This window comes from Puma concolor, chromosome C2 (genome assembly GCF_028749965.1).
Source record: "Puma concolor isolate L17-30 chromosome C2, mPumCon1.1.hap2, whole genome shotgun sequence".
Taxonomy (NCBI): domain Eukaryota; kingdom Metazoa; phylum Chordata; class Mammalia; order Carnivora; family Felidae; genus Puma; species Puma concolor.
In genome coordinates, this window is record NC_141675.1 from 58,886,369 (window position 1) to 58,911,021 (window position 24,653).

Genomic DNA, 24,653 nt, shown 5'->3' on the forward strand with positions numbered 1-24,653 from the left:
GTATGACTAACATTCTACTGTATATTTTTTTCTTGTTTCATCTTCTCACCGAAACTGCAATATGCCTTACATTCTATGTACATTTTTACCTGAATGCACTTTCTTTTTTTTTAATTTTTTTTAAGTTTATTTATTTTGAGAGAGAGAGAGAGTGCGCACAAGCAGAGGAGGGGCAGAGAGAAGGGGAAACAGAAGAGCCCTATGTGGGGCTCAAACTCATGAGCTGTGAGATCATGCTCTGAGCCAAGATCAAGAGGTAGATGCTTAACCGACTGAGCCACCCAGGCACCCCTATTTGAATGAACTTTCATCCTTCAAAGTCAAAAGTTCTGAAATTAAATTCAGAATTTTTTCCTGTCAAATCTCTGCTAAAATGTTTCACGATATTTTAGTGTCACCATTTCTACAGTAACCATCCTCAAAATCTACCCATCATTTTTCATGCATCAGTTCTTGCACAAAGCCTTTTAAACATTTCAGCTCTTCAAGTTTTTCTCTTTTCAAAATTTTTATAACATTTAAAAAATACACTTAAGAGTAGGTACATCTTGCTTTACTTCCTACTGGTTTCAGGTGTGTACAACACAGCTATCAATAATATGTGCTAAAAGGCTTACCTACATAATCTTCAATCCTTACCAAATCCTGTTAATAGAATTTATAATTTCCATTTTACAGATGTTTCATTGAGACAGAGACTAATGTTTATGCCAAAGTCACAAAGCAAAATTTGGGTTTAATTCTATTCTGATTTATAATTTGAAAAGCTTCATATATAATATCTTTTCTCCCTATATATCAACAAACATCTTATTTTTCCTAAATGCTACTTCACTCTGAAAATAGAGCAGATACTTAATAAATGTGTGTTGACTTGTAAGCTAATAAATACGAGTCTTGCAAAACCAAAACTAATCTATTTGATGACAAGTAAAGGTATACCAGCTTTCAGGGATAATAAAATCATTGTACATATATAAGTATACTGAGTTATTTAAAGCTGCAGTTAAAACTTACTGAATCATAGATAATATGCACAGAGTAATAAAATCTAAAGCCAAAAGATAGGTTTCCAAATGTCAACACGTGAAAAGTATATAAAACAAAATATTGGAAAGGGTGTTTGAAAAGGATGTCATGATTAATTCTGAACTGTGTATTATGCCTATTTTATAGGTATTAGGTATTATAGGTATAGGTATAGGTATTAGGTGTTATTACCTAATGTTTTCATTTTAGCAGAAACTCAAGCATGGGAAACACTAAAAGTCCTTCAATATAGCCTCTTTTTACCATAAATAAATAGTGGCTAAAGAAATCATAGTAATAGTATCTCAAAACCCAAATCCTATTGAAGGGAAGACCCCAAGCCATGGAAAGTAAGGACTGTCCCTTGTGACAGAGGAGAACAGAGGGTCTCTTTCCCTGCTCTTAGCAGATACTTGAACTACCAGACATATTTCACTGGGAAGCAGTAGAATTGCGGGTCTAACAGTGTTGACAGCATCCTAAGCAGATCATTCTTAGGCTCTATTTTTGGCTGTCCCCAGCACTGCTTAACACCCTTTGATTTTCTACCCTTTTTCTTAACTTTTTACTGATACTAAGAGTCAGTATTTGCACTTGATTAAAGAGTTATACAAAAATTAGGTTAATAATCTTAGCAGACATTCATATAGCCTGAATGAAAAAATTAAGAAAATAGTAGAATATTTCCTCAAAATATTGGACAATGAAAAATCATTTAATCCATAGGATGATAACCAAGATGTGCTCCAGCTTCTCAAAGTGTCTTCAGGGAAACTAATAGAAAATGTTCCATGAAGATTAGCAATTATTATGTATTAATTTATATTGATAACATTTTAAATTGATAATGCACATAGGAAACCAATCCTCTACTCAACATTTCACTTAATTAAACAGGACAGTCTATTCTCAGGCCATTCCCAATGACTGTTTCCAGTTGCCCTAGCAACTTTAGTTACTAAAAGCTCACTTAGACACAATTAAGTCATAGTGGGAATAAGAGACCTTGGATGGTTTTGGCTTTTAACCTCCTAGGTCACCAGACACTTAGAGCAGCATCAATCGATACAAATATCCCTCTGTTGAGGAGGTGGCTTACAAATAATAAACACTATGCTTCAGTATCAAAGTTTCAGGAATTTGGAGGGATTAGCAGATCACATACAGCTCATTTCATACCCTTGCCATGTCCCTTCAGTTTGCTTCTCAATCCCCTGCCTCCATTTATTCTTTCCACATAAAAGTGCCACCCAAGGTGTATAATTTTTTCTTCAATCTTTAAAATAGAAATTTTGAAAGTTAGCCTCAGATTACAGACAGCGATTTACAAGATTGTCTCTCAAGCTAGATTACAACTTAATTTGAGAATGAGAACTACATACTAATGTGGGCTAATTTTGTGTTTCTAAAGTGTTTTATACATTACAAGCATTCAAAGGAAGTGTGTTGGAAATTAAACATCTTTAAATCTACTGATAAAAATGTTATTTATTAAAATTAATTTTAAATAGAAAAATACAATAACTGAAATATCAAGTGACTTTATTATAATACTAATGACGCTTCAGTATAATTACCAGTTTATTTGGTTGCATCTTCAATTGGAATCTAATTGTTCACTTATCTAATTTCTAATCAATTAGAATCTCTGTGTGAGCACAGGACACTATGTCTGGTTTATTCTTTGTGGTACTCCTCAATAACAGAGCACATTATATAAACATTTTTAAATTAATGATAAAATCACTTATTCAAAAAAGCAATATTTTTATTAAAGTACATTTGTGTGTGTGTGTGCGTGTGTGTGTTTGGATATTCATCTTTGGTTTTACATTTACAATCAAAACACTGTTTTCCAAAGTTACTTAGGTCAGTTCCTTTCTTTGTTTATTTTTGGAATTGAAGTACAAGTAACATACAGGGTTATATTAGTTTCAGGTGTAAAATATAATGATTCAATAGTTCTATACAGTACTCACTCAAGGTTCAATAAAACTGTTGTACTCCTAATCTCCTTTATCTATTTCACACATCACCTCACTCAACTCCCCTTTGGCAACCACCAGTGTGTTCTCTGTATTTGAGTTTCTTTTTCTTTGATTTGTCTTTTTTTCTTTTTGTTTGTTTGTTTTGTTTCTTTAATTCTACATATAAGTGCAATCATACTGTAGTTATCTTTAGAGAAAGATACTTACTTACTTAGCATTATATTCTTTACGTCCACCCATACTGTTGCAAATGGCTAGATCTCACTTTTTTTATGAATAATATTTCATGGTGTGTGTGTGTGTGTGTGTGTGTGTGTATTCTATATTCATTTATTCATTCATCTAGGGATAGACACTTGGGTTGCTTCCATATCTTGACTATTGCTAATAATATTGCAATAAACATAGGGGTGTATATATATATGTGTGTATATATGTATATATACATATATGTGTGTTCAGATTAGTGTTTCTATTTTGAGTAAATAGTAGTGTAATTACTGGATCTTATTCTATGCCACAATATTAATATTCTTACTATAAAGTTCAAATGAATGAGAAATAAGGAACCTGACATTTTAAAAAGGGAAAAGATAAATAAACAGTGTGGGTTTTGTATCAAGGGAAACACACACACACACACACACACACAAATCAAAACAAAATGTATAAAGTATAAGCCAAAAAGAAAGAAAAATATTAAAATAGAAAAATCCATTAATTTGTAATCTAGAATGAAGAAAACAGCATAAATAAAGTATGAATAAAGTGACAGAAATTCTAACATAATAGTGATTTACATATATGATATGAACTTATCAATTAAAAGCAGAGAATCTCAGAGGCAGTATGTTGTATTCAAAAGACACTTAAAATTTTTAAAAATACAGAGAGTATTATAAGAATAGGAGAATATACTTGATAAATATTAATCAAATAGAATTGACGTATCATACTAATTGAAAAATTAGCATGCAGTGCAAAAAAGTATCAAAAGAAGAAAAAAACATGTTATACAATAGAAAAATTAACAATAGAGCAAGAAGATATAACCATAACGAAATTGTATGTATCTAACAAAATGGTCAAGAATATATAAAGCAAAACTGTAAGTATAGTAAATACCGCAGACCCTTGAACAACATGGGTTTGAGTTTCATGAGTCTGCTTTTACACATATTTTTTACTGTACAATCCTGCAAATGTATTTTATCTTCTGATTTTCATAACATCTGTTCTCTAGTGTACTTTACTGTAATAATACAATATATAATACATATAACAAATTGTGTTAATTGACACAGTGTATGTTATCAGCAAGGCTTCCTAGTCAACAGTAGGTTGTTACTAGTGAAGTTGTGGGAAAGCCACACATTATAGTATGTGCATTTTTTATTATGAGGGTCAGCCCTTCTAACCCCATTTGGTTGAAGGGTCAACTACAGGTACAGGTAAAACATTCACCTTAGGGAATAGGAAGAAGTTGAGTATGGAAAAGTAATTTTATTTTAGATGTATGTATGTAAAGACCTTTTCCCTTAAGTTTTATTGCATTGTTTTGCCTTACTCTGTGCAATTCACTATAAAAGAGTTAAAGAAATATTGGAACAGTATCATGTGGTAATAACTAGGATGACAAATAGACTCAAAACAATGTAACAGTAATGATGATTAGTATTTATTTTAGCTCTTACTGTGTGCAAGGTACACAATTTGTATGCATTTTAGAAATGTGATTTTCACTTTTATATGACACTCTCAGGATCATACAGTTAAGATAACAACTTATAATTTTAACTATATTTTATACTTTTTTGTTACCAGCTTGATAAAAGTATCTAGAAGGATTAATGAGAGTTGGGAGATGGTTTCATAGTAAACATAATAGCTAAACCCAAATACGTGAGAAATCATTACATACAAATGACTGTTCATTTATATCATCAAGGGGCAAAATTAATATTAGTTGATATAAGTTCAGTGAGAACTATTCCAGTTTTATACAGGACAACTTCTCCATAGGCTGCTTTCAAAAAGAGTGAATTACTCACCTTTGATATTAGAAAAATTAAGAAAATATATGTTGTCAGAACTATTATAGAAGTAGCCAATCATAAATTAGACGGTTAGGATAGAAGATGAAATTTAAAGATTCTTTCAAAAACACAGATTTTATAGTGCTTCCACAGATCAAACTCTATTGTTTTGGATAAATGCTAGACTGTTAATGTTTCTTTTATGCCTGTAAATTACTAAAATCAACATACATAAGAACAAAATTTCATAGGTCAAATTACAATTCTAAATATGAAATATCAAACTGTGTTCTATGCCTGCCTTTAATTTACCATATATGATCTCTAAGCTTTCTTTTATTTATTTTTAATTTTTTTAATGTTATTTATTTTTGGATGGGGAGGTAGGGAGGGGTGGGGCAGAGACAGAGAGGGAGACACAGAATCCAAAGCAGACTCCAAGCTCCGAGCTGTCAGCACAGAGCCTGATGAGGGGCTTGAACTCACGAACTGTGAGATTATGACCTAAGCCGAAGTCGGATGTTTAACCAACTGAGCCACCCAAGCGCCCCACTAAGCTTTTTTTCAAATGTCCATAGGTTTAAGTAAAATGATATAGATATGATGGGAACAAGATACATGTTTATATGCCATAGCACTTTTGTTTTCACTAATAACTTTGGAATTACAAGTAAAAAGCAATTGATATTTTGGTTAATTATTGTCAGATAGTTTAATTTAACAGTTTTGCTGAGATGAAAATAATTACGTTTGACGTTTGACGTTCTGGATTCCAATGTCAATGTATTCAACTACTTCAGGGAATATTTTGCTGCTAATCCTTTTTTGCCAACCATAGATTAACTACAATTAATAATCAAATATCTTCAAGGAGTCATTTATATTTTAATTAAAGTAAATAAATAAAAGTTAATACAAATGTTTACGTCAAAATCACTTCTTTACTACTTTAAAATTCAGAATCCTAGATCATAGATAAGTAATAATTCCACTTCTTGATAAGCATTGTTGGAGTAACAAACTTAATGGGAAGAAACTACTGAAGTCCTCATCAAAGCAAAAATAGAATACTTCTCCATCTAGGAAGGGTATGTCAATTCCTTTATTATTAGGGTTGTTCCACTACCTTCACATATGGAATGTGTATATATTCCATATATATGTATATATATGTATATATGTATGTATATATTCACACATAACACAGACTATCGTCTTTTCACACAGTTATGTGAGAACTCAAATTATTGAATCCAGACTTTCTGAAGGTTCATTTGAGAATATTTATTAAACCTCTACCATGTATCACGCACTTTACTAGGGATTTACATGAATCACTTAATGTAAATAATACAACACCCTCTGAGTTAGGCTGTCTTATTATCTCCAAATAACATAAATCAAAATTTATGATTAAGTAATTTAGACCTATAATTTGTTACATATGCACTTTCTTAATCTGCTATGCTCTCTGTATTAGCTAGACCAGCGATTCTCTAATATTTTACTTTCAGGACCCCTTTACCCTCTTAAAAGACATTGAAGTTCCCAAAGAGCTTTTGATTATGTGGATTTTATATACAAATACTTATCACATCTGATACTAAAAATGAGAATTAAAAATATTCGGTCATCAAAACATGTTGTTAATAATCCATTGCATGTTAACATAAAAATATTTTTTGGAAAAATATACTGTCCAAAACAAAAAGTTATAAGGGAAGTGACATTGTTTTACATTTTTTTTTGCAAATCTCTTTAACGTTTAGCTTAATAAAAGATAGAGTCTCATTCCTGCCTTGGATTTCAACCTGTTATGATACTACTTTTTTCATACACTTGTGAGAAATTCAAAAGCCATATGATATATTTGTATTATTATAAAAAGGTTTTAATTTATGGAGCCCTTGATTGGTCACACTTGGAGAAGCACTACACTGATGCATCACTTGATACATCTACCTTTCACAGATAATTTTAACTTACTCCATAATTATAAAGAGATACTGAAAAATATACTTTAAAGAGTATATAAACAGAATTTTAGCTAAGCAAGTATGCAAAGTTTTCGCAATGCCTGACATTGTGATCTTTTAATAAAATCAGTTATAAATATTTAATATTTTATTATCACAATTAACATATTGTTTTTACATTATCCCTAGATGTTCTTATATTTCCCTTACACATCCTTAGTATGATCACAAGATATGGCTTTAGGAATAAAGGCAAAGGAAGCTATTTAGTGATGAATGTACATATTGTATTTTTTTTCATATGACAAACATTTATTACATAATAAGCCCTGTGTTAGGTGTTAGAGATAACAATAGATCCCAGTATGTTAAAAAATATTAGCAAATATTTCCCAGGAAGTTGGAGAGAAAAATATATCTGAGTAGCTAAAGCTGTCTGGTAGAAATTGGAAAGAAATTTCTATAGCACACCAACCTGTTAAAAAGTGAGATATTGTGCTAGTTAGTAAACTATTTTTTTCTGATAATGATCAATATTTTTTTTAATTTGAAAAAGATTTGACAAAACTTTTTACTACCTAGAGCGTAAATGACAAATGTGAAGCATGGTTTAGTTATGGAGGAAAAGAAAAAAATATTTTTTGTTGTTCTTTAATATTTAAGGAATGGAAACGCTAAAGACAGTTGTTGAAATAAGCCTAAAACCACTAACTAGACACCGATTTAATTTTAACTGGCAGCACATGGGTTATAGGAATGAAATATTTTGGAAAAGATAATGTGTTTTATCCTTTGTCTATTTGGTTTTATATGAAAAAAATTCAGCGTTTTCCATTTATAATTCAGAAAATTAAATGTCTCTAGGAGAAAAAATGTATAACTGTATAATTGTTGGTACACTAGAATACAATGAAATATTTTGAATTCATGCATTCTTGATAAAATACAGCACTGACATACTACAGTAATTTTTACAGTAACTAATTTCCTACTATGAAGGGTATAAACATAAAATACAGATTAACAACATAAAGTTCACTGTGATAAATCAAGAATACAAAGTTCACTACGATAAGAGATCAAAGTGCAACAAGTCTTTCTTTTCCACTAAATTATCTATTTTACAGCAATTATACTTCATGAAAACATTTGAGCAGAAAGTATCAGTTTTCACTGAACTATCATTATGCCCTTTGAATTAAAATGGAAATATTTAAACATACTTTTACTATGTTCTAAAATGCTTTATTCACCCAACTAATATTTATTGAGTATATATTATTGTAATGCACTCTTCAGGTATCGGACCTAAATCACTAGGAAAAAAAAAAAAGAAAGATAAATCCCTGTTATACATTGGAGCTTACATCCTAGTGGAAAAGTAACACAACAAACATGTCAAATAAGTATGTTTTTAAAGTATATTAAAACATGGTAAAAGCTATGTGGGTGAAAGGAGTGGAAGATGATTTTGTGTGCCAGAGGAAAATCTTGTTGAATATTTTTTTCTTTTTGTCTTTTTTTTAATAAACATAAAGTAAACCTGCCTTTTGATGGTGTACACTTTTATGAGTTTTTTTTTTTTAATTTTTTAACGTGTATTTTTGAGAGAGACAGAGACAGAGAGTGAACAGGGGAGGAGCACAGAGAAAGGGAGATACAGAATCGGAAGCAGGCTCCAGGCTCTGAGCTGTCAGCACAGAACCCCACACGGGGCTCGAACTCACAAAACGCGAGATCATGACCTGAGCCAAAGTCAGACGCTTTACTGACTGAGCCACCCAGGTGCCCCACTTTTATGAGTTTTAACATACGTGTTGATTCATATAGCCACAACCACAACCAGGGTAACGGACAATTAAAAAAATCACCAAAACTCCTTTTTGCTGCCCCTATGTAGTCGAACCTTCCCCCATTCCTAAACAATTCTACTCTTCCCCATTTCCATAGCTTGGAATTTTCATGAAAGTCTTATAAATAGAATCATACACTGTGTATCATTTTAATACTGTCTTCTTTCACTCAGCATAATGTCTTTGAGATTCATCCAAACTGTTTATATTAATGCTGTGTTCATTTTTATTAATGAGTAGTATTCCATTGTGTCAATGTATCATAGTTTGCTTACCCATATAGCTGATGAAGAACAAATTTATTGAGTAAATACAAATTTTAATTTGTTCAGGGTAAATATTCAGGAGTAGAATTACTGAGTTATGTAGCAAGTGTATGTATCAATTTATAAGAAATTGCCAAACTGTTTCAGTTGCTATACCATTTTGCACTCCCATGAGCAATTTTTCTTTGCCTATCCATATAAAATTTAAAATTAGCTTGTTTATATCAATAAAAATATTTCTGGAATATTAATTGGAATTGCATTGTATCCATATATTTGAGGAGATTTGAGATATTTATTATGGTGAGTCTCCCAATTCATGAAATGATAGGTCTCTCCAGATATTTAGGTCTTCTAAAAATTTGATTTCCTTCGTCACTACTGTGTATTTTCTGAATACAGATGCTTCACATGTTTTATTAAATTTGTACCTTAACATTTCATTTTTTGGAGTTGCTGTAAGTAGTACTGAATTAAAAATTTTTGTTTCCAAGTGTTCATTATTAGTACATAGAAATATGATTGATTCTTATGTGTTGACCTTGTACACTCTTTGTTGAATTCATTCATTCTAGTTTTTTTTTTTTTTAGATTCTGTATCATCAAGGTTTTCCAGATAAACAGAAAAAAATTACATATATATGTATATATGTTTGTGTGTGTTTATGTATATGTGTGTGCATGTATATATGTACATATGTATGGATGGATTTTGAGGAATTGACTTTTGCAATTTTTTAATTTGGCAAGTCCAACATTTGTACAGCAAGCCAGTAGGTTGGAAATTCTCAGGTGGGAGTTGAGGCAGAATTTCCTTGTCCTCAGGGAAACCTCAGTTTGGTTTTTAAGGGTTTCCAACTGATTGACTTAGGTCATCCACATTATAAAGAATAATCTCCTTTATAAAGTCAATTGATTGTAGATGTTATTCACATTTACTAAATATCTTCAGTGCAACACCTTAGTGTTGATTTAATGACTGTATATTATAGCCCAGCCAGGTTTACACATAAAACTGTCAAGATTCCTTGGGATTTTCTAGGTAGACAATATCATCTATGAATAGGGTAGTTATATTTCTTCCTTTCCAATGTGTGTGACTTTTATTTCTTTTTCTTATCTTATTATACTGGCTAAAACTTCCAGAACAATGTCTAATAGAAATGATGAGAGTGCATATCTTTGCTTTTTCCCTGTTATTAAAGGAAAAACATTCAATCTTTCAACATTAAGAATGATGATAGCTGCAGATTTTTAAATATATGTCCCTTATCAGATTGGGGAAGTTTCTTTTTATTCCAAGTTTGTTGAGCATTCCTGTCATGAATGCATGCTGAATGTTGTCAAAAAAAACATTAATATAATCATGTCATGAATTACTGATTTTTTAATATAGCATATTCTTACATACTGGGATAAACCCCACTTCAACTTAGTCTTTGAGTTTTGTTTTGTTTTTAATGTGTTGCTAAATTCAACTTGCCAACATTCTGTTGAGGATTTTTGCCTCTGTGCAGAACAGATACTACTCTGCAGTTTGTTTTTCTTATTTTTCTGGTTGTAGTATTAGAATTATGCTGGCTTCATAAAAAAATATTTGGTAAGTATACTATAGTGTATAGAATTAATGTTACTTATATTTTATTTAAAATTTTTTTTTAATAGGCCTACCCTATGACCCAGCAGTAGCACTGCTAGGAATTTACCCAAGGGATACAGGAGTACTGATGCATAGGGGCACTTGTACCCCAATGTTTATAGCAGCACTCTCAATAATAGCCAAATTGTGGAAAAAGCCTAAATGTCCATCAACTGAGGAATGGATAAAGAAATTGTGGTTTATATACACAATGGAGTACTACGTGGCAATGAGAAAGAATGAAATATGGCCCTTTGTAGCAATGTGGATGGAACTGGAGAGTGTGATGCTAAGTGAAATAAGCCATACAGAGAAAGACAGATACCATATGTTTTCCCTCTTATGTGGATCCTGAGAAACTTAACAGAAACCCATGGGGGAGGGGAAGGAAAAAAAAAGAAAAAAAAAAAAGAGGTTAGAGTGGGAGAGAGAGCCAAAGCATAAGAGACTCTTAAAAACTGAGAACAAACTGAGGGTTGATGGGGGTGGGAGGGAGGGGCGGGTAGGTGATGGGCATTGAAGAGGCATCTTTTGGGATGAGCACTGGGTGTTGTATGGAAACCAATTTGACAATAAATTTCATATGATAAAAAAAAACAGTAAGAACCAAAAAAAAATTTTTAATGTTTATTTATTTTTGAGAGAGTGAGAGAGAATATGATGGGGAGTGAGAGAGAGGGAGACACAGATTCTGAAGCAGGCTCCAGGCTCTGAGCTATCAGCATAGAGCCTGATGCGGGGCTCAAATCCACAAACTGCCAGATCATGACCTGAGCCAAAGTTGGACACTCAACAGACTGAGCCACCCAAGCGCCCCTATGTTACTTATTTTTAAATGGCTGAGAGAATTCACCAATTTAAATATATGGACATATAAACTTCTTTTTTGAGAAATGTTTTAATTACAATTTCAGTATCTTAAGTAGCTATAGAAATGCTTAGATTATGTATTTCATCCGGCTAAGTTTCAATAGTTTGAGGTTTGTGTCAAATTGGTGCATTTAATTTAAGCTGTCTAATTTATATACATATAGTTGCTCATAACATTCACTTAGCATTCTTTTAATGCGTCTGGTATACATAGCGATATCCTCTCTTCCATTCTTAATATTCTTATTCATATTCTCTCTCTCTTTCTTCTCATTTGCAGACTTATTAACCTTTTCACACAATAATATTTCAATTCACTGTTTTACCTTTTTTTGTTTGTTTTGTTTTACATGCAATGTAATATTGATTGGAGATATTAATACATAGTATTTTATTATTTGTTTTCTTTTTTACCTCAATGATTCATTTACTTATTTCCTCTTTTCTGCCATTTTTTGGACTATTTTACCAGTTTTTGCATTCTACTTTAATTGCCTATTGTGTTTTTGAGTATATCTCTCTGTTATTACTCAAGTGGGTTTATTCAAGTAGGTTTCCTTGGTATTAAAATACATGCACTGATTCAGTTTCTAGTCCAGCACATTAGGAGCTTGGAAGTCATCAATCCATCCTAACAACAAGTTAAAACAAAACAAAACAAAACAAAAAAGAAACTAAACAAACTAAAAAATCAACTGCTCTTCTTTGATTCATCAGAGAAGTGAGGTCACAGGACAAACTGCAATAGCCAAAACTAGAGACAAAGGCAGGCAAGTAGAGAGTCACAACCTGCCAGAGCAGAAACCTGCCTGGAAACCAGGACCGGATGGGAAAACCTAAATTGTATGTGCACAGTTGCTGGCGATTCACTGTGAGTCTGAGAGATAAAATTCCAGGGGAGCAGTCATAGGGGGCCCCCAATGTTTTGTGAGTTTTACTTTCAGAAGTTCAAACAGGTTCTCGCAGTGATAGACCACATTCTGGGCCATAAGACATACCTGTACAAATTTAAAGAATGTAAAAAATACAATTTATGCTCTCAAACCACATGGAATTAAACCTGAAATCAGTAACAGAAAAATGTAAATTACAAATATTTAGAGATTAAACAACATACTTCCTAATAACGAATAGGTCAATGAAGAAATCTCAGGAGAAATTTTAAAGTATTTCAACTAAATGAAAATGAAAATACACATCAAAATTTGTGGCATGGAGTGAAAGTATTGCTTAGAGGAAAATTTATGGCACTGAATGCATATATTAGAAAAGAGGAAAAATTAAATTTAACAATCTAAACTCCTACCATAGGAAACTAGAAAAAGAAGAGGAAATTAATTCTAAAGTAAACAGAAGAAGAGACAATAAAAATTAAAAAAGAATTCAAGGAAATTGATAATAGAAATCAATAAAGAAAATCAGCAGAACAAATACTATATTCAGTTCTTTAAATTGTCATGTTCTTGGTTTCAAGGTTAGCCTCACACAAAAGAATTCAAGAGAGGAAACAATAAAAAAATACATATGTAGCGGGGCACCTGGGTGGCTCGGTCGTTTAAGAACCTCATTCCTGATAGACTCCTGAAATCGGCTCAGGTCAAGATCTCGCAGTCATGAGATTAAGCCTCACTAAGCATGGAGACTGGTTGGGATTCTCTCTCTCCCTTTCTCTCTCTGACCCTCCCCAACTGGTGCTCTCTCTTGCTCTCTAAATAAACATTAAAAAAAGCATGTAAGGAGGTATAAATTTAAATTATACCCTTTTCTATTTGTGTTTTATTGTGGTAAGTAACATCTAAATGCATTTTCTGCATTAAGCAAAAAATATGTTTGCAATTACATCAGATTAAATACATTTTGAGAATTTTGTTGGTCACTTTGAGCAAAAAGTGAGGAATGCATGCTGTTTCTTTGGAGAAAATCTATTCTATTCTTACAACTTCAACATTCAAGTAAATGCCAACAAGCCTAAGTGAATTGTTTGAAATATCATGAGCCTATATTTTCTCTTTTAAGTCCACTAATAACAAAACAAATTTAAGAAAAACAGCCAAAACAATCTGTGAGGGCAAATGACTAAAAATCATCCAACATATGCATAATAGCCATCAAAACAAAAATAAAAATAATCAGAAATCAGTACAACCATTTAACCACTGAAGATGTGCAATATTACATAACTCTATGCTTTTTATTATAAAAAGTAATATATTGACTGAAATAAAATTAAGCACTTGAAATATTTTGGATATTTCAGGTCACATTATAAAGTTATCTTCCTGTTAAGGAAAAAAAATAAATTTACATTTAAAAACGATTTCCACAAAAATGACTTCAAGGAAGGGGCGCCTGGGTGGCTCAGTCGGTTGAGCAGCTGACTTCGGCTCAGGTCATGATCTCGCGGTCCGTGAGTTCGAGCCCCGCGTCAGGCTCTGTGCTGACAGCTCAGAGCCTGGAGCCTGTTTCAGATTCTGTGTCTCCCTCTCTCTGACCCTCCTCCATTCATGCTCTGCCTCTCTCTGTCTCAAAAATAAATAAACATTAAAAAAAAATTTTTAAAAAAGATAAAAAAATGACTTCAAGGAAAAAAATACTTTAAAATTATAACAATATATTTGGTGAGTTATTATATATAGCACATTGCTGAAGCAAGGTGAAACATGTAGTATTGTGAAATGAAAATAGTGTCCAGTGGGAGAGATAAAAGGAAAGAGAGTTCTAATTTACTAAGCTCTTACATAAAACATTGTGTTATTTTTTCTATTATTTTATTTTGGCCACACACACACACACACACACACACACACACACACACACACACAAAAGAAATGAACAGGTGTTCTAGAGAAACAGGCGAGGAAGGCAAGGTTCAATGTACACAATCAGTGAAAAGAGCCAAAGGTTTTTATCTCCAAAGGCCATGCTCATTGCATTAAAGCATAAATAACTCTGGAGCTTAGCCTATCTTATATTTTAAGCAGTACATAATGTGTTCATGCAAAACGCTGGCATGAATAAACTCCTTAGTACTGTCTGAATTATCTGGGTGAAGTCTCAGAGTTCATCAGGTCATTTGTATTTACAAAGATACTGCCTTGATTGTGAGAGTGTACACGCAGGAATCACATGCTATAATAGTGACCTGTTTCCAATGAGGTACTTTGCCAATTAAAGCATATTTCACCTCTTTCTCAATCATAGAGACGAGAAATATAGGAGGGATGTAATAGTTTTTGAATTAAGTAGATAATTAAGGATGCATGTAACAGATATTGTTTCATATCCAGTACAATTTAAGTCTTCCTACCCACTTCCACAAATTCCAAGGTAATCATTTACATCAGCCTGTGAATTTTCAAATACCAGCTATAATGTTTAAGGACTTATTCATCCTTAGAAGATGACTATAGGTGTACTTGTGGCATCTTTATTTTTCATGGACAGGTGTTCCCTCTTACTGACTATTTAAAAGAAAGGCAGATATGTAGTGACTAGTATGAAAGAACCTCCAATGGAAAAAAGCCAGGAGCAAAACAGTTTGCTTAATATGTATTATGTACCTGTGTTACCATTCCTAAATTTGGGGGAAAAAAAGCTAGATCTGCTGAAAGCCTCCTCCCCCCCCTCTCCCCTACACACACACCGGGTATTGTTTCCAGAGTCTTCTCCTTCTTATTACTACCAAACTTCATGAGCCATTCACTTTGGTAGGTTGCTTGGTGTAGAAAAAGGAACTAGAATCAGAATTAGAAGCTTTGTATCTTAGGTGGGTATCTTAACCTCTCTTTGTCTCAGTTTATCTCAAGTATAAAGCAAAGATAAATCTTATTTTCATGAAAGATAGTGTGTCATGGTAAATCAGATCACGGGCTTTGGGGCCACAGATCGAAGACTAAGTTTTTGTCTGTTATTTCTTGGCTTTGTGTCCTTGATACAAATGATTTGATCAGAGACATAGATTGTTACAGACAGAAAACACTGCATCTGTTGTCTAATTAATTTTAATAATCTATTCACAACCTCATACAATACATTGTCAAACAGAATTTCCTTGATAGCAATATAAAAAGATACGTACATATATACATTTTCTTAAATTGTCTTTGTTCAATATAAATTTTGTAGTTTTTATTATATAACTTAAAAAAGTCTTAACTACTTTGAGGCTTTACAGTATGTTGACTTTAGAGTTTCTTATAAACCTTCAATTGCCTTAAAGCAGTAAAAGTTGAAATACGGTATCATTCATTTTTATAATACATCTTTTCCTGCCCCTTTAAATAAAAGTATTATTTCAGGGCACATGAGTGGCTCAGTAGGTTAAGCATCTGACTCTTGATTTCGGCTCAGGTCACAATCTCATGCTTTGTGAATTCAATCCCAGAATTGGGCTCCATGCTGACATTGTGAAGCCTGCTTGGGATTCTCTCTCCCTCTCTCTCTGCTCCTTCCTGACTTGCACTATCTCTCTCAAAATAAATAAATAAACTTTTAAAAATAAATAAAAAGATAAATAAAAGTATTATTTAGCAAAATAATTTGAAAACAAAAATATATAGTATTTAACTTTGTCTTGGATTCTTGTGAGACGGGAAGGTCGGGATGTAAACTTTAGGACAATAAAAGATGAATGGCACAACATGCACTGGAAATTAGTAACTTGATTATATATATATGTGTTTTGTAATATATATGGGGATTTATATATTACTTTTGGTTAAGAGAATGTGTCCTTTTCTATGCATTTAATTTCAACATGTTTTTGGGATATTTGAAATAACTTGAATATTTATTTTCCTCAAATTAAATACATCAAAAAATGTATAATAAACATAATCTTTAGAAATGATTCTGGTTTGAGAACATTGGCAATTCACAGTCACTTTGGCTAAGAAACTGTATAATAATTCATACAAATGGTTTATTGAAGAACTCATATTTAGGGCATCAAATAATTTTGTGCTTAAATTTTCCCTTTGGTTATGACATTTGTTCCTACTTCCCTCACACCCAAAGTTTATCTTATCGGGGTGACCTTATACTTCATTCTTATTGTCCAAAAGATATGTTTTCACATACATAAACACTGGTCAGAAATCAAAGTTAGGTTTTGAGAAGTCATCTAAACAAAGAGAGGAAACTAAAGAGAAAATATGGCAGTGTCCTATAGCCATAATTACTAAGCCAACGAACAACAATAAAAAAATTTGAAGCCTCATTGATAAACAGGAAAACATAATACAATAGTATTACTGGAGATTAGAGTAGGAAAACAAGTCTTAGAAATTATATGTGCAATGAACTATAGAAGGAGTATCTTCCATTCAGATAAAATGGATTTCAGTAAGACTATGAAGTAAAATAAACAACATTCCATTATGGTCGATAGAAATTTATTTAAAATCAAAGTAAATTACTCAAATACATGCCTTACTTCCAAACTTTATCCAGAATTTAGAAACTTATATTTGAAAACCATTTCAAGATCCATGGAGCATTTATAGTCACTGAGTTAGATACATGTTCTTAAGTATTGAACTTATGCAATAATTGATGATAAAACATAGATCAAGAATATTTCTTGGATCAAAGAGATTTCATGCTTATGTTTATTTGTTAAGCAAATATAAATGAAATAAAGCCATATATTACAGTCCTGTTATAGCAGTGTGTTCTAATTTTTTTATAGGCTTGCTGGGCAAAGATCTGAATTTGATGATACCTGATAGTACTGTCAACCCTCTACTACCTATTTAGTTCACAGCACCTAGAATAAACATGTCCTGAGTACCCTAAATGCTTGTGGAATGCAGGAGTTACATAATTTTAAGAAATAACAGGGCAATATACATAGCATTCTGTAGTATTGACAAAACTCCTAAATTTCTACAAATGTAAGATGAAAGACATTCTGATTGAGAGTTATAAAAACATTCACTATAGCATTCTTTAGTTCTTTGCTAAAAGTGCTGGGACTATCCTATGTTTTCAATACTAGAATAACTTCAATAGTACACACAGTATAATGTCTTCAAAGGTGAAACTTCAACTCAGCACTGAAAGAAGGGTAGGAAAATAATTTGTTTACACCACGACTAAGTAATCAGATTTGAAGATAGTCATACTATCAAAATAATCAAACTACTAGAAGTTATCAACAGATATCCCAAGGCATTTCCTGAGGTTTTCTGTTATTGAGGTTTTTTTGAAAAAACCAAATGGAGAATTATTTTCAATTTTTAAAAAGTAACAAATACTTCCTCAAAACATTATTATGTACCAAGTATTTCATCACTATAACTGCATAGAGACAAAACAAAGGTAAACCTAAAATGAGTACATTTTATTGTAAATAAATTATACTCTCAATAATGTTTAATTTAAAAAGTTTATTGCAACTATAGAAGCACTGTGAATAAGAACCTATTACTCACCCATATCTGGTCACCCAGGTCATCAACTCCTCAGATTCAACTGAGATGACCTTTACCAACATGCCCTCACCAAGCTAATCCAAAACTATTTCTGTTTCAGGGTTTACCAGTTTTATAACTTTAGTTGTAATAAAATAGTCTGTGCAATTTTTAAACATATAGATTCCACGGCCCACCTAAGACCTCCTGAATCTGTATATTTGACAACTTTACCAGGTGATTCCTAAAATGAGCACATTTGAGCATCAGAGCTTTTGTTTCCCCAGTCCCTCTTAATAATCATTTTTTCTACTCAGCTTTCCAAGTGAGATTCTTCCAACCCAAATTTCTTTCTATTTATTTTTGAGAAAGAAAGGTGGGGGAGGGGGGCGTGGAGGGGCAAAGAGAGAGGAAGACAGAGGATCTGAAGTGGGCTCCGTGATGACAGCAGAGAGTCCAATGTGGGGCTTGAAGTCACAACCTGTGAGATCATGACCTGAGCCAAAGTTGGATGCTTAACTGACTGAGCCACCCAGATGCCCCTCAAATTTCTACTACTCTTTGAATTGTCCAAAGTTTTACGTACTTCTGTTTTCTAGAATTCCAAATATGTCGGCATGCCATTGACGAATCCTAATCCAGAATTCAAAAAAGAATAAATACAAGCAAAGACTAAAGATCTCCTACTTTGGTTCATTACAATCAGGCAATGGAGTAAAAGAAAATAAAAAATATGGCATGGGCACTTTCAATGTCACCTTCCTAGGGAGGCAAAACACCGCAATACTACTATTCCTAACTTCCAACTTAAGTACTTTGCTCAAAAACAAAGAAAAAGCTTTAAGGACTTTGAAAGTGATTTTATATCTTTGAAGAAAAACAAAACAAACAAACACCACTAGCAAACAAACAGCACTATATAATTTCACTACCTATTGGGAAAAGCAAATTTACTAATTTAAAAAAGGAATTCTAGTGTCCCAAGCAGTTACTGATTTCTGAATTCAAAGGAATGCATTACAATATCCACTTGTTTTGGTTATTAACACTTACTGAGGTTAAATATACAGTGAATATAGCTCTCACCGAATAAACTAACCTCAGCACTTTAATTAATTATTTTTGTTTTCTTCACAAATTCAAAATTATTGAATCATTTCAGTTATGGTTATAGAAAGTTGTCCAAAATGAGTACAGATGCTGACAATTACCTAAAATTTCTGATACCCAGAATAGATATTACCAGAGAAGCAGCCTTCTGGCTTGTTATAGCAAGGCTTACTTCAGTTTTACTAAAGTAGAGTTCCTTAAAGAACCACAAAGAATTATTTCGAATACTAATCAAAAACAGACTCTTGGACCCAACTCAGAAACAATGGATCCAAATCTTAAAAGCAGTGGCCCAAGAATCTGTATTTAACTAGATTCTTAGGCAATTCACATGCTGAAACCATTTGGGGAACCTTTATATTTTAATGACCCTAAACCTGATCCAGAGAGGATTCTTCCACTATCACTGAAGTCACAGAAACTGTATCATGCCCCAGAAACACAGATGCATCTGTATGACAGTGTTATGTCGACTATCTATAAAAGCATTTCTCCCAAAGTAAACAAATAATAAAAGAATTATTAGAAAACCTTCCTCAGAACCATTTGACATTGAGTTTTGATTACTCCTTTAAAGGAATTACTATGGCCACAATCTAAAAGAAGCAATAATTTTTCCTTAAATGCTACAATTCCTAAAGCATAATCACTTGATTTAGTCAATTGCAAGTGTGTGTGTGTGTGTGTGTGTGTGTGTGTGTGTGTGTACCTTACTCCATCCTCAGAAGGAGTTTTTCAAGAATATTTCTGGACTGGCAGAAATGAGTTGGTAGTAAAGTAGAGGTAAGGGAGGAAGAATATTACACATTACATATGTAAGAACAGTGATTTAATTTTTAAAATTCTAATATTGTAACAAATACTGTCACAAATACAGAACAAGCTAGGAAAGAGACTAGCTAATTAACAAGTAACAATACATTGTTTTGTTGAATTTTTTTAATTCTTTCAGTATATACATAATATTCTGTTTCCTGCCTACCATCCTTCTTTTTCTCTTTCTCCTGTCTTCTGGACTCCTGACTTGACTTTTTATCCCATCCTATACACTTTCCTCATTCTTGTACTTCCTAATCCGTATGTAATATGATCACTTTATTTTCAGGTGAACAGTTTATCAAGTTTTTACAGCATGTGCTTTAAATATTTTGGAGGACAAGGTCTGACATAAAAGTGATTCCATTTAATAACAAGCTACATTATAACAGCATGTTTTAAATTGATCTTTGCCCAGTACATAAATCCAATGATAATCAGTCATAAAAATGATTAGATAACACACACAATTATAAGTCAAGTTCTCCCCACATGGTGAGAAATGTACTTTTGCAGGGCACCTGCATTAATTAAACCAACAAGACCCAGAAAACAAAATACATTTGGTATATAAATCTACACATCAAACTTACCAAGGGAAAGATAAATATTTCATTCATTCCATTTATTCAATTTTTTCTGATCTTTTTTTGAGGAGAAAAATACTTTTGAGAATGGCTGATAAAGAAAAGCAATCAGCATTGGTTTCCATAAAAATTGATGCCCTATGAAGCCATTTACTAAAGAGCACCTTGACAGTCTTGAAAGAGTCAATGCATCTCACAAAGAGAGGTTTCCAGGAAGGAGAGAGAAGGTCTAGCAGAGTATTTATGCAGTGCCATCTTAAAATAGGCTAAATAATTTATTAATGTGGCTCCTTTTCTTTCACAACATTTTGAAAACAAAATGCTTTTAAAATTGAATAATCATTGTAGCAAGGTGAATCTTTCAGAGATAACATAAAAAAAAAAAAACCTTGCAGAAATGCAATTAAAATTATGACAAAGTACTAATTAAAAATTGAGCACATGTTCCAATATGAATGCTTCTACATACCTAAGATACAATTCTGGAGAAATCTGCATATTGAACCTGCTATGGCTTAGACAGTATCATTTGATAAAATCATATAGACCTTTCATTATCATGATTATTTTATTTATTTTTAAATCTTGGATAATGGCTTTTACCTCCATGTTTATTCATATGTTATTAAAATTATAAAATTACTTTCCCATTCATAATGGCTTGAGTCTTCAGTTTTAATTTCCATTATTTTAGGAGTTGCCCTTAAGTCTCAAAAATATATAAATATATATATTTTAGGTAGTAAGTATATATGTGTGTGTATGTAAAAGGCTCACAGGCATATGTAAGTAGATATAGTTATTATATAGGTACACGTATACATGTAGTATACACATAAATATGTACATAATATGTAGGAGGGATGTGGTTTGTGTGTGTGTGTTTGTGTGTGTGTGTATGTGTGTGTGTGTGTGTGTGTTGATAAGGATTTTGCTTTGATTCCATATCTTAGTATAATGTAGGCTCTCAGTAAGTAGGTAATGAGTGAACCACATTTCAAAATTTAGTATTAAATTTCAACTGGAAAATCTTTATATATTCTTGAAAATAAACTATTCAACTTCACTAAGTTGATATTTCAGTTATATTCAAATATAAACTTTTCCTTTGAATCGTATGCCCAAGTCTTTACCATTTTCTTGAGATGAATTTTTGCATTTTTTTACCCTATATTGAAAATTTACTAGTGCTTAACAGCCCCTAATGAATTTTACTCTCCATTAATTAAAACAGATATCTTCCTGTCGTATATTATTATCTGAATTTTGGATTCGATATATTTCCCTTTAGCTCTAATTTAAAATAATAGGAATGATGTTCTTCAAAGAAGTATATCCACTGAAATATAAAATAAAACCTAAATATATTTTCAATTCACTGCACAACAAGGACTATCTACTACCTATTATATAATCTAAGTTATAATACATCATAACAGGACGTTCCTTTCTTTTAACTTCAAGGCAATCTACCATGAACAACCATCCTTCAAACTGTCCTTCATATGTTCTTTTTCACAGGATGTTATAAATAGACCATAATATTGTGAAATTCTCACTCAGGTAAAATTTTTTTAAACTTTAGTGTGGCAAATGGCCACTAGTGTGGCAAAATGGAAAAATTGTATGAAACAAAAATTATATAAAATGACAAATGTTATTATTTATTCAAAAAAATAAATTAAAAAGCATGCTCCCAGATACTGCTCTAGGAACTCGGAATAACAAATAAGGCAGTTATGATCCATGTTCTAATGGAAATTAGTCTACTCTATTAATAGGAATGTGACATTATTTACAAAATGACACAACACTTTTATCCACATTCCATCTCTTAAAATAACTTTTTAACATTTATTTACTTTTGAGAAACAGAGACAGAGTGCAAGCGGCAGAGTAGCAGAGAGAGGAGACACAGAATCCAAAGCAGGCTCCAGACTCTGAGCAAGCTGTCAGCACAGAGCCCGCCCAATGTGGGGCTTGAACCCACAAAATGTGAGATCATGACCTGAGCCGAAGTCGGACACTGAACCGACTGAGCCACCCAGGTGCCCCTCTACATTCCATCTTGAAATACAGGTATTTTAAATTAGCAAAAACATTCACAGTTTACCTAGAATGAAATGGCTATAAATATACTACTAATTATATACTGAGTGTACTAACTACAAATTAAGATATAAATAAGGTATCTTCCAGCTTCATAATTTTATGTGTTAGTGATTCTACATGATCTCAAATTCTTGCCTCAGCACCTGGAGACCAGGGTACAGATCAATAGTGACCTCCCTGTCTACCCTTCTGCCATCAAAATCTGAGGATACTATCTTTGCTAAATACCAAGGAATCTTATAAATCCCTCTGAACAATTGCACACACACCACCTAGTTTCACTTCTCTCATTTTTAGTTTGTTTTTAATCCTCACAATGTCTTCCTTTAATGCTAATAAACTTGCAACTTCCTCAAAACTGTTCAACTACTGGAAAAACAAAAACCCTCAGAGAATCCCACTGACTGCCTTCTCTGTGTTTAAACATGAAAGACTGAAGGATGCCAGAGAAATTCACTTCCCCAGACTGGATCAGGCCTGACACACACAGTTGTGCGTGTTGCTTAAAATTCTAGAGTGCCACGGGTCACTACCATCACCACTCTCCAAAGCATTTTCACTGGAATGAAAATCCATCACCACTCTCCAAAGCATTTCCCCCACTGGAATGGGAATAATTCCATGATCTCCAAGCTTAATTGTGTCCTTAAGCATGCTCCACTGTCCTACTTCTCAAATGAGCTTTCTCACTCAACTTTATGCAAACCTAAGAGCAACGGGAAAACATTGCATGGTATCAGAAAGGGGAGTAATACAATCAAATTTCCATTTTAGAAAATTCTCTAAATAGATAAAACAGGCCACTAGAGAGACTCAAGACTGAAGGCTACTGCGGTAGTTCACGTGAAGGATGTTTGCTTGAATATAGACAGGAACAATGAGCATGAAGAAAAGGGCCAGATCTAAAGTAGGACACAAAGTCCTCTGCTGTGACCTAAGAGCTGAAGCTGATATGGCTAGAGAATTTTTTCCCTTGCCCCTTAGAAAGTTATCTTTTAGTAAAATGTCACAGAACATTTAAAAAAGTGAACGAATAAAAAATACAAAACAAAATAGCAAAACAAACAAAAAAAAACCCCCCAAAACAAAACCCAAACCCAAACCCTACCTCAGAAAGTGAATAGTGTTTTTAACACAGAAAAAGTAAGTTAAGGGACATGGATCGCAAGGTAGGGGATAGGAGTTATACAATGAAATATCCTTAACAGAGGAAGCCTTCTGGAGAACATACGATTTTAGCAAGGCCTTGACAACAGGGAGCGAATGAACCACATGCGTAGCGGGGACGGGACGAATACCCCAGTAGAGGGACAGGAGGAAACACAGAACCTAAGCAGGCACTTACCCTGAGTCTGGAGAAACAACCCGCACGACAGCAGTGTGGAGTAGATTGCCTGCGGGGCCCCAAGGCTGTGTTCTCAGTGCTGGGTGCCCACCGCCCCTGACCGCCTCTTACGCGTGGCGGACAATAGCCGGCAAGTGCCAGTTAGAAACGCACCCACCTTTGACCTCCATCCGGGTACCGGGGCCCTGAGATCCCGCCCCAGGGCCTGAGCCGCTTCCGCTGGCTGGCTTCGGGGCAACGTTCCTTTCAATCCTAGGATCTGTGAGGTGAATCTGTCCCGGGAAATGCTGAGGGAGGTGACTAGAGGAGTCGGAGGTGGGCCTGGGGTCCACGCCTGTCCCTGCATTACTGATGGAGCTGAGGTGGGGAAGAGAAGGCGCGCACATTGGGCTCCTCAGGACGTGGCCTCCCCTTAAGAAGGAAACAGGTGCGGCGTGAGCGGTGCAAACGAGATGAATTCAGAGGGGGAAATTGGGGGCCTGGTCTTGTGCTTTGTAGACTCTTAAAGGATTTTGGCTTTACGTAGAGAAAAATGGAACCTGCTGCATTTCTGAGCAGGGAAGTCACGCTATCAGTCTAGTTTCAGTTTAGTAAGGCTCTGGTTTTTGTGAGG

General features: G+C 33.3%; 1 protein-coding gene across 2 annotated transcripts in view; it reads right to left on the minus strand.

Moving 5' to 3' along the window:
• Positions 1-24,233, minus strand: part of SI (sucrase-isomaltase) — a 159,608-nt gene extending 135,375 nt beyond the window's left edge. For both annotated transcript variants that reach the window (XM_086674659.1, XM_086674658.1), the window contains exon 1: positions 24,041-24,233. The gene's annotated coding sequence lies outside the window, so the exon portion shown is untranslated. The remainder of the gene's footprint in view (positions 1-24,040) is intronic.
• Positions 24,234-24,653: the final 420 nt, after the last annotated feature.